Below are 12,713 nucleotides of genomic sequence, written 5' to 3' on the forward strand. Positions count from 1 at the left end.
GGTAAATCAACATGAAAACCACATGTGTTCTCAAATAATTCAGCTTTTCATCCTTGTGAGTGATCGGGCGAGTTGGCCGTGCGGTTAGGGTCGCGCAGCTGTCAGCTTGCATCTGGGAGATAGTGTCGGTGCGACGTAAAGCAAATTTGAAAAAAAATCCCTTTTGAGTTTACAATTTCGCAAAAATCCAACCACATATCAGACCTCATGACATTCTTAAATTTCTGGCAGTACGGGGAAACGAACCCGGCCCTCCGAGGCCTGCAGGTAATAGCGCTAACCATTACGCTATGGAGGCGAAGAGAATGATGGGACTACACATATTTGTTTTGATTCTGTTTTCATTACAGCATGGCAGGATTAAGTATACGGCCTTGGCTTTCTAACTAAAACTTTATCTAGTCTGACCACTCTACAAACCGTAAAAGTTTGTACAGTAACAAGAATTGTTTACCAGCCTGTATAGCACATTAGATAACACTATCAAACATACATTGCAGTAGCTGGGACTATATAATGGAAGGACCAGAGAGCAAAGCTGCATTTCTTTCTTTCTTTCTTTCTTTCTTTCCTTATCCGTTTACCGTCCAGGGTCGGTTTTACCCTCGGACCCAGCGAGGGATCCCATCTCCACCGCCTCAAGGACAGTGTCCTGGATAGTGAGACATTTGGTTGGTGATACAACTGGAGAGAGGGACCAGTACCTCGGTCAGACGGCCTCACCTGTTGTGCCGAGCAGGGGCCTTGTGGGGGATGGGAAGACTGGAAGGGATAGCCAAGGAAAAAATCACTACACTTATTAATAGCGCGAGTGGATATCAAGGAAAGGGTATAGCAATTTATCTACAATAACAATCGCCTACCACTCTTGTAATCACTCGCATCGGTGTCAGATGATATGCAAATAACTTAGGTAATATCACAGTCGTATTTCATAGTTTGCGGATTGCACTAATTGAATACCTCGTACAGCTCAGTCATGCCACATGCTGTACAACATTCCCCTATCATTTTGAGAATACTAGAAATTCTGAAGGAAGTCAAGCAACATAATAGTAATTCAAATACGGAGTGACATGGCTGCGCGGCGCGGGCCGTGTAGCTGTTAGCTTGCATTCGAGAGACGATGGGTTCGAAACCCACTGTCGGCAACTTTGAGGATGGTTTTCTCTGGTTTCCCCTTTTGACACAGTAAAATGCTGGGGCTCGAAATTAAGGCTAAGGTCGCTTCCTTCTCCACTGAGCAAGAGGCTGTGCTGTTTGGGTCACGTAGCTAACAGTATTCGGGAAATAGTGGGTTCGAACCCCACCATCGGTATCCCTGAAGGGTTTTTGCAGTGGTTTCCCATTTTCACACCAGGCAAATGCTGGAGCTGTACCTTAATTAAGTCCACGGTCACGACCTTTCCATTCCCAGCCCTTTCCTATCCCATAGTCGCCAAAAGACTGTAAAAAATAAAAACAAAAATCTTCCTTCCCAGTCCTAGCTCTGTGCTATGTCACAGTCATCATAAGACCCTTCCGAGTTACTGCGACTTGAAACCGATACCGGTAGTTATTCAGATCTTGCTAATAGTTGTTCGATTGCAATTAAACAGGTCGGCTAGAGATCAATATCTATCAAATTTGCATATCTACTGCTTACTTGAGATGGAAGAGGACTGAATTCACTTATAACAGCGTTTTTCTTATTATTTTTGGTATAAAAAGAAGTTACAATTATATGGAGAGGGGAAATGTGTTATGCAGAGAATGTACAATATTTTACCTCATTTCAACTTTTTTTTTAAATTGTCTGTGGCCTCAATTAAGGTACAGGCCCAGCATTTGCCGGATGTGAAAACGGGAGACCACGAAAAGCCATTTTCAGAACTGCCGACTGTGGGGTTCGAACCCACTATCTCCCGAATGCTCGCTCATTGCTGCGCGACCCTAATCGCACGGCCAACTTTCTCGACCAACTTCTTTGAAGAGAGGATCTTCTTCTACACGTGAATGGCCGGAGATTAAATCCTGACCAATGCACGTGAGATTTTCGGAATGAAGTCGCATCCTTGTAGTTTGGATTCCACGTAAAACTGGACGGTCCGTGACCATGAACAGTAGTCACAAAATCTGCAAGCTTATAAATCTTATGATGTGTATCATACATAACACCGTATAACAATTTGATATATTGTTTTCTTTGGGAAGGGGGTAGCTACCTAGATGAGGTGGAAAAAGCGTAGTCGATTCACCCAGAAGGACGTGATTTCGATTCCCATTCAGAAATTTAGAAAAAAGGCTTTCACTCCGCCGAGGAACATGGCCCTTGAATTTATTCAATCCACAGCAGAAATGAGTACCACATTAATTTCTAGGGTCAAAGGAGGCTGGGCGTAGAGTGAAACACTATTTCACTTACTACTGACGTTAAGATTTTCTTTACATGTTGTTTTACGTCGCACCGACACCGATACGTATTATGGCGACGATGGGATAGGAATGGGCTAGGTGTGGGAAGGAAGCGACCGCGGCCCTAATTAAGGTACCTGGTGTGAAAATGGGACACCACGGAAAGCCATCTTCAGTGCTGCCGACAGTGGCGTTCGAACCCATTATCTCCCAAATGCAACGTTGCGAATGGCGGAAGTTTTTACTTTCCATTCTGATGATGATGATGATGATTATGCTTGTCGTTTAAAGGGCCTGACATCTAGGTCATCGGCCCCTAATGGTAAGAAATGAGACGAAATATGACAATTTAAAAGTCCAAAGTCCTCCGCTGACCAGCATTAAAAACGGGAGGACGAAGAATGAATTGATGGATAAGAATTTTTAAAAAAAATCAGTGGATCCGATCCGCGATGCCCCACATTCCCAAGTAAAAATAAATAAACATCATTATTTAGAAATTATCAGCAAAATTATCCGCACTGCGACAGAGTTTGTATCCGCCAAGATACTAACTTCGCGGATATCTGTGCAGGGCTCTGACGATGGGATAGCAGAGGGCTAGGAGTGGGAAGGAAGCGACCGTGGCCTTAACTAAGATACAGCCCAATTATTTTGTGTGGTGTGAAAATGGAAAACCACGGCGAACCATCTTCAGGGTTGCCGACAGTGGGATTCGAACCCACTATCTCCCAAATGCAAGATGACAGCTAAGTGACCAAAACCGCACAGCCTCTTGGTCGGTAGGAGTTTAAAAATTCGACTAGAGTTCACCAGAGTTTTCGGACAGCAAATTGTAAGAGGGACAGTGCACCAGAGTAGTGTTTTCCCACCGCACTATGGAACAAGTTGGTAAAGCACTTCTCTCAAAGAGGATATTAAATATAGTATTAACAGTAAAGTCATGTTCAATTCGTAACGAAAATTCGCTTGGTAAGTAATCGGGGAAGAAAATACCGAAGAGATTAAGAAATCTCTCAAAGTATAAAGATCTATGAAACCAAGGATATACCGGGCGAGTTGGGCATGCGCGTAGAGGCGTGCGGCTGTGAGCTTGCATCCTGGAGATAGTAGGTTCGAATCCCACTATCGGCAGCCCTGAAAATGGTTTTCCGTGGTTTGCCATTTTCACATCAGGCAAATGCTGGGGCTGTATCTTAATTAAGGCCACGGCCGCTTGCTTCCAACTCCTAAGCTTTTCATATCCCATCATCGCCATAAGACCTATCTGTGTCGGTGCGACGTAAAGCCCCTAGCAAAAAAGAAACCAAGGATACTCAGTTCTATTTTCTCGTTGTGATAATACATCTACAAACAGAAATGAAAGTGAGATATAGAAGATTAAGCAATTGTATTGGCACTGGAATCGGACACTAGTCAGTGTTATCAGCGAACTTCAAACATAATTGGAAATATATCTCCCTTCAAGAATTAAGAACACTGTATATTATTATAAATATTTTATATTAAGAAAGTCTTAAAATAACACAATACATTTCAAAGACGTGAAATAAAGAATCCTACTGTCCATTTTAAAGAAATATACAAATGATGACAGAAACGCAGTTTTGTACGTAGCGGCGAATCGTCCAAGTAGGATTGCGTGAGTGCGGAATTTTCTCTGTCAACAGCCGACAGATTGTCGCCCTTGAATCGCCCATGTGTTTGCTATTTGTCAACACAGTATTCTGGAGCTCTTCACTCTTCGGAAACAAAGCCAGTCAAGTTAGTCAATATACAATAGAAACACTCGCAACCGTGAGCCTGAGCAAAGGTTATCAGAAGGTCGGTGGCAATTCGTCGTTCGCAGAACTGAAGAACAGATGTTAAATTGAAACCAAACACCTTTGCGAACATAGGGTATGTAGAGAGATTTGCTTATTTTGTTGCTGCTGATTAATTTGGCCTGTGAAGCCCATGTTCTTAACCTGCAATGAAGCTGTGACTAGGATTTGAGCACCAACCCGATGGAGAGAAGGCATCTGTGTCCCAATGATCCTAAGGACGTTGAAGGCGGGAGTTTCGGCGGCTGGCAGGGCCACCCAAGACGGTAAAGTGAAAAGTGAGGGAGCAGACTAATGATATACCTCGGAAACACAACCATGTTGGGCAGCAGTGACGAAGTATTACCTAAAGCTGTGGATGCAGATATGCAACAAAACGGCTAAAGACAATTATGTGTAAAATCTTAGAAAATTCCACCTTTAATGTAACATCACAGTTGTCGTTAATTTAGAGGGTTATTACATTCAGCCGGTAAGGTGCATTACATTCAGTGGCCGGTGAGACTAGAGAATTGGTTCATGTTCGTGAAATATTCACTAATTTACTTTCAACGTTTTAACTTATTACGATTTAACTTTTAACATTTGTCATTTTATTTGCTGTCATTTGTTTTATATTTTAACTAGTGATAATTTAACACTTGTCCTGTAGGTGCTATCATGTATTTTATATTGTTGTTTGATAAGTTGTGTTTTGCTCAACTGATTCATTGGCTGATGATGACGCGCAATGAGCGTCGAAACTAGTACCAATCTTCTTTAAACGACATGTGATATTTACTCATATCAATAAATATTCACTGTATTGAAAAGGTAGATCCTTAACATTTTCATTTTACTGTAATCCCAGTTCAATACGGAACAGAATGAAGTTTCTAACTTTCAATGTACATAAACCGATCAAGTGGCCGCCCGGCTTGGGTCACATACCTATCAGCTTGCATTCGGGAGATAGTGGGTTCGAACCCAACTGTCGGCAGCCCTGAATATGGTTGTCCGTGGTTTCCCATTTTCACACCAGGCAAATGTTGCGTATATACCTTAAAATAGGCCACCGTCACTTCCTTCCCTCTCCTAGCCCTTTCCTATCGAAACGTCGCCATAAAACCTCTCAGTATCAGAGAGACTTAAAGAAAATTGTAAAATATTTTACATATGAAATGAAAGCTGCAGTCCGGCTCCTTGACTGAATGGTCAGCGCAAAGACCTCGGTTCAGAGGGCACCGGGTTCGATTCCCGGCCGTGCTGGAGGTTCAACTGAGTATGGTAATTTTTTCCGGCTCGGCGAATTGATTTTTTGTTTGTCTTAATATTGTTCCTATCATGAAGATGCAAAACATCAATCATAAAAGCAGCACGCAAGAATGAATACATCCCTCCGTATAGGATTGGCGTCAGGAAGGCCATCGAGCCGAAAAACTGGACGAAGTCCACATGAAGTGCCGACCCCAGTACATTAGGGAAAACGTCAGGAATAAGAAGATAAATTGAATTTGCGTTTGTAAAATATTAATTGAATTAGCCAGGAACATCTAAAGCTTTGTTCTTCTCTCCTCAGACATATTTGGACCGGATTTCCTGTTCGTTCTTCCTTGGAATCCTTCCTTTTTTAACTTTCCTTTTAAAAATCTCACTTTCTATAGTTTCCTCTTCTCTTATTTTATTCATTTTTAAATCCTTCTTGACCTCTCGTATGCAGCTCGTTGTTGACTTTTTCTCCGAAAGGTAGTCTACTTACATATTTATGTCCCAAACATAGCAAGCTCCTTTATTCATATTATTTCTGCTATATTTCCTATGTTCTGATATATTTCCTTATTACTTGTTAATTTCCATTGTTCTGTTGTTTTCACTGGACTTAAGGTTTTTGTCATGATTCTTCCTTCTAGTACTTCCACTTTATGGGGCCGATGACCTTCGATGTTAGGCCCCTTAAAATAAGCATCATCATCATCATCATCATCATCATCATCATCATCATCATCATCATCATCATCATCACTTCCACTTTATCTAAACTATAGTTCAAATCTGACTATTTTGAGTATACTTAAATTTGTTTTACTTAACTTTTACGACCAATAATCCTAATATGAACAAATAAAGATTTGTTTGGAATGGGTAATTAAATTCTATAGATGTCTATGCAAAGAAAAACTCTCCCGTCCTAATTCATTAATATCTTTTAGAAACCAAAAGAAAAAGAACAGTGTAATGATCTTCTCTGTTACTTTCTTTACGTTTGTTACTGACTTGAGTTATAGCACGCCTCTGCATGACTTTTTTGAATCTCGAAACTTAAACCGTCAATATCTCTGTTTCATGCTGCTGCAGAGAACTCCAACCGGAGCTATATCTCAGCGGAACGGTTGTAATATGGTGAAAGGCTTATTTCCATTACTTAAAGTGGCAGACCCACTAGCAGACAGGGAAGCTGTGGGGTTGTCCAGATCACAACGTGGTGAGAATGATAGACGAGGGAATTTAAAGTTATTCTTGGATGACCAGTCCTTCATACGGAGTGAACGGGTAAGTAGAAGTGTCAGGATTTGAACAGGTGCTCCGGACCTTGAAATCAATTAAAATGTTAGCATAACCTGCTGGAATGTGTATAAACACGCTTCTCGGATAAAGTGTCAGTGTCGGAGCCAACGTTACTCAACACTGGATCCATGATCCTCTCAAGGTCTGACGTACTCCAAATACACAGTTCAAAAAATTAGGGGAACATTTCTTTGAACGTATGCCATGCTCCACAAAACAATACCTCAAAGCCAGGTATATTATCAACTAAACCTTTATTCCTTACCGTTGCAGTATACAAAACAACACCGATGAATTCGTGTTCATTTTCAGAACACAAACGGAAATGTCCAAATAGGGGCGAAAACAAAGTGACAGCAGTCCTCCAGAGCGGATTTTTATCACAGTTGGAGAGCTTCCGTGTGGTGTATGTCCTCCAGGAGCATTTATCACAGCTTGGCACCTACGCGGCATGCTCCGCATAAGTCGACGGAGGTCACGTCACGGTATCAGGTCCCATTCTTCAAAGAGAGGTCTTGGAGAGTCTGTGGTGGAACAGAACGCCCACGAACACTTCTGTCAAGCCTATCCCACACACGCTCGATGGTATTAAGGTCGAGACTCACTGCTGGCCATTCCATCTCTTAAATGTCCAGTTCTCGCAAGACAGCTCTGGTGATGCGCGCTACATTGTCGTGCATGGGTATAAATTCAGGGCCAACACCGTATATAGCAACCAATACCGTGCATGCTGTAGCAGTATCTGCTCGATGTACCCCGCAGCGGTAAGATTACCACGGACGACGACAAGATCCGTACGGCCATCAATACTGATGCCACCCATCGCAGAACCTTGTCCGAATCGGTCGCCTTCCTGGACAACATTTGGCATGTATTGCTCACTACGGCGTCTCCATACACGTTGACGTCCTTCAGGCTGTGTCAGGGGAAATATGGACTCGTGTGTGAACAACACAGGTCTCCATTGGCGAAGTTGCCAGTTGACGCGGGTACGGGCAAACAGAAGGCGAGCTGCGCGATGTTGCTGCGTTAAACGGGGCACTCGAACAGGACGTCTGAGTCGTAAGGACACTTCACTTAACCTGTTCCTTACTGTTTGGCCAGACACGGTGACTCCAGTGACCCTTCTGAGTTCTTGTTGCAGTTCTCTGGCAGTTGCTGAACGACGCCGCAACGCACAGATGGTCAGATATCGGTCTTCCTGTGGGATTGTCATACGTCCACAACCTTATCCAACCCTCCTTTATATATATATTGGCGTTAGGCCTCGGATGACCGTGCGGCCAGCATTTACAGAGTGAGCATACATTTATGGGGCATAAATTTCGTGGTTGAAAAGAAAAAGTCATATCATATAAAGTAATATTACCGCCTGATAAATATTGGCAAATTACAGCGCATAATTGTGGAGTAAGTTTCGATAACGGGATAGCAATTGAAGTTGACAGTGGAGTATTTAACTTCACCAAAGAAGAGTACAGATGGTTCTGTTGTCGGGAGTACTTCTTACAGGACAGTATGATGTGGTTCAAGTCGGCTATTTCTCCAGGGTCTTCTGGGCAGTGAGGGTTGTCGAAGACTTTGATCCTGAGAAGATAACTCGGATAGCATCCATGCCCCAGACGCATTCTAATTAAAGATGAAGGGTGTCTGCGAGTTAGTTTCAATTTCTTGAGCCATATTTGCGTTGGTATGGGGGGCTGAATTTTTCCATAGTGCTTTCCTCTTGTAAGCTGTGACATTTTTCAGTACTCAGACCATTTCCTGTAGACCTGTTGTTTGATTATGGGTAGCAAATCAGAACATGGTAACTATTTGTAAAGGTGGAGTTCACAAGTTGTGGCTTCTTTCGCTAGCTGGTCTACTATCTCGTTCATCATTATACCAGCATGGCCTTTAATCCATAGCAGATGCACTTCCTAAGCTGCTTTCTGTGCGGTATAAAGTAGGTTCAAAATGTCCAATATATACTGATATGTATACAGGTCCCAGTGATACTTTTGTGGCTTTTGAAGGACACACTGTGAGTCAGAAATTATTAGAATTTTGCGGAAGTGACGAATTCCATAGCTAATGGCTGAGTGGATAACTTAAATTTCTGCAGTAACAATAGACGTCTCTTGAGGCAAGGAGTATTTCTTTGACACCTGAGATGCAACACATAAGAATGGATAACCCACGCCTGTTGCGGTCTTGGATCCGTCAGTACAAATATGAACAAAATTGGCCCACGTGGTATTTGGAAAAGCTTATAAACTTTAATTGATGGAAACACTGTTAGTAATGAAGCATGGTAAGAATAATATGGAAGGTGTAAATATAAGAAGTTCGTACTTTTGTTGAAATACAGTATGAGGGGAATCAAGTGTTGGAAATTCTTGAAGCTTTCATATAACATTGTAGTCCGGTGTTTCTGACCGATGTCGATTGCCAGTTGTAATTGTCTTAATTTGCTTACCATTTTATTGGTCCCCAGTGTTGACCGGTGAATAAAGAAGGTATTCGCCAGATATTGTCTTCTTACCGTGAGAGGCACCTCCTTGGCTTCCACTAGGAGTGCGCTCGTAGGAGTAGAATTCATTGCCCCACGATAATGTACTATATCAATTTCTCTGAGAACGTACTGTGGTGCATTTCCATTAAAAAAAATGCTGCCGTAGTCAAATATGGGACGTATTAATGCTCGATACAGTACTAACAATGTTGTCGTGTCCGCACCGCACCAGATTCTAAAAACAGCTCGTAAGACATTCAAAGCTCGATCAACTTTTGTTACTAGGTGCTCGACGTGACTTCTTCAGGTAAGCTTTCTATCGAGATGAAGTCCTAATAGTTTCACTGATGATTTTAGTGGGAAGGAGAAGGGACCGAGGCGTATCGTGTGTGAAGTATATGCAATCCTTTTTCTACTAAAAATAACAGCAGTTGATTTCTCAGCAGATAAGGTGAGTCCTGTTTGCGCTGTCCATTGTGCTAGGTGTGAAGCTGCCGTGTCTAGCCACATACACGTTAACCGGAAGCTAGTAGAGACGGTGTAAATACATACATCATCCGTATATTGAAGCACTATGATCGTAGGACCAAACATTTTTATATGTAGACAGCATATAATAAAGAACTGAGATCATCACGCTGAGGAAGTCCATTCGTGACAATACGAGGACCATAAAGGGTACTGTCATGACGACATGATGACAGTGTGATCAAAAGATTATTGATCCCAGAAATATATATATTGGGGAGGCCTAAAAGGATACTAATACAGGGATTATCACAGTCCAACCCTTCTCGTGAACTGGCCTGCCTCACTGTAGCGATTCCACAAGCGGTGAATAACTGACGGAGAGACACTGAGATCCACTGCAACACGACGAAAAGTCCGTCCTTCCTGGATCAAAGTGCCGGCCCTTGCGACTAGAACCTCGTTAAGATGTCTCATGGGATGTGTTGGTTGACGTACAACGTGCTCAAATGACCGCAGTAGTCTGTGTACCTCACAACGACATACGGACGCACCGCTATTCACTTTGTTTTGAGGAGTCACATGATATTTTAATACATGGCTGCGCCTACAGATGGAGTATAACTTCGATTTCACATACCCTGGGTAGCTAAGGTCTCAAGGTATGCTGTACGACCATCGGAACCCCATCTACCAAATTAACGTTTACATACCAGACGTTACAAAACACTTTCCCCTAATTCTTTTGGAACTGTGTATATGCAGCATATCCATAAGTTTGCTAATTGTATAAAGTGGCTATGCCTACCACTTCGAAATGGGACATTGGCCGCCGTCGTCAGCAGTATTGGAATATACATGTTTTTAAGATTAGGGCTTATTTCTAAGGTTAGAGGTAAAAGATAAATGCACAGAATAATACAAGAATTTCAGCACATGTATACCTTACAAGTTACATAGAGATCATTTGGTGTTTCTGAGTTAGTGATACGATGCGATAATGTATAAAATGTAGAACACACGCATACTTAATTTCAAAAAAGTACCGATCCTATCATTTCGGTTCGCGGAGACGCTGGGAATGAGGCTTTGAATGAAAAAAGGGCAGGTGGAACCGAACCTCATCGTTGATCATCCTTGAAGCAGTTTCCAACCCAGCACCAGGAAATTGCTGGAATTGAACCCTCCTCAATGTACCGACCGTGTCCTTCCGTTACGTATACAACCTTTGTCATTGAAGCCCTAGGGCTGATACTACAGGGTGCCCCACAAAAGGTAGGAAATTTCTTTCAGCTCATATAGTATGACTATATCTCCATTACACTTTGCCGTATTCAATTTAAATTATAAAAATGCCTCCCATGGGCTGCTACACAACGATGTAGACGCTGTAAGCAATGTTCAGTGGCATTATGGATAGTTTAAAGCGGAATATTGTTCTGAGCTTCTCTCAAAACATGTTTAAAGCAAAGTCTGTGATTCCTCTCCTCTGTACTTGACCTTGGTGTAACAGTAGACCCCCAATGCTAAAATCAATTTCATTTTTGACGGCCAGTCGTTAATCCAATAGAGACAGGAGTTTTGGCCCTGAGCTATGCCACAGTGTCCCTGGCTGTAAGGGTCTTTGCTCCGTCCTGCTTCCACGTCTCTTCATCTCTTTCCGTTACTCTGTTAATGTCGTGTAATATTTGGGTGTATATTTCCACCTCTATACATAACCTCGCTGACTGTTTTTCTTTATTCTGTACCTTGGTAGATGTTCTTCCCCAGCAGCGTCACCTTCAACCAACCGCAACTCAGTTTCATACAAATAACTTTATATTTCATAGTTTTTTGTGAGGCACCTTATATAAGAAAAATTGTCAACTTACGGACTAATTTTGCTTTTTTGGCATTTGTTTTAAATCGCACTGACATGCAGGATTTATGGTGACAATGGGATGATAAAGGACTAGGACTGGGAAGAAAGCGAACTTGGTCTTAATTAAGGCACAGTCCCAGCATTTGCCTGTTGTGAAAATGGAGAAACAACGGAAAACAATATTCAGAGCTTCCGCCAGTGGGTTTCGAACCCACTATCTTTCGAATGCAATTCGACAACCACTTGATAAAATCCCTGTAGCCAACTTCCTCGGTTTACGGACTAATGATCCTGTTCCCTTCAAAAGACTGTCTTCCACCATCGACACACAACTGTCAGTGATGGCTTGGGAGCCACCTTCGTTTCAGAGTTCTTTTCGTCTGGGGAAAGAGGAAGAAAGACCAGGATGTTATGTTAGGAGAATATGGAGGATGTGGAATAGCTATCATTTTGTGTTTCGCCATAAAATATTGAACTGATGAGCGATGTGTGAGTATGTATTGTCATAAGAACCATTGTCCAGATGGTGACAAATCATCAGGTCAGTGAAACGGTAATGAATAACTAGTAGAATATACTGTATGCACATGAAACTTCAAATATAGATTCCGACCCTATTATTTCTGTTCACTTAGGCATGGTTTGCATGGCCACGTAACTACCTTTACAGTTTTCAGAGGTGCCCACGTGAATTTTTTATCGGCGATTTAGGTTGGTACCGAAATGTGTAACAGCCGCGCCTTCTCCTATGCCGAGCAACATGTTAGACATATCACTTACCACTCCCCCGCCCCCAATATATGAGTGGAGGGTAACACTCATCATTCCTTATACAAGGCTGAGTCTCTAATCGCCAACCACTCCTTATTTACTCCAATGACATCACATTTCATTAAGGGAGGCTATTTCTGATCGACTCGTCATTTTCATATTTGTTCTCTGGATTTACTTCGAGTATGTCAGAGATGAGCAGTAAACACTGGGTGGTGTCAGATGTTAGGCAAATGTAGAAACCTTACGAAAGAAAGAACATTACCACGATCTACGGGTATGGGCCAGATTTTCTACACACAAGTGTACATTTCTAAGCCACGTTTATCTTTCTGACGTACAGTATATTCATACTGAG

The 12,713-nt window shown here is 42.2% G+C and overlaps 1 protein-coding gene across 2 annotated transcripts in view; it reads right to left on the bottom strand.

Annotated features, from left to right (window-relative positions):
* Positions 1–12,713, bottom strand: part of cv-2 (crossveinless 2) — a 466,245-nt gene that overhangs the window by 439,603 nt on the left and 13,929 nt on the right. The gene's annotated exons all lie outside the window — the stretch shown is intronic.

Source organism: Anabrus simplex, chromosome 2 (assembly GCF_040414725.1).
Source record: "Anabrus simplex isolate iqAnaSimp1 chromosome 2, ASM4041472v1, whole genome shotgun sequence".
Classification (NCBI taxonomy): Eukaryota; Metazoa; Arthropoda; class Insecta; order Orthoptera; family Tettigoniidae; genus Anabrus; species Anabrus simplex.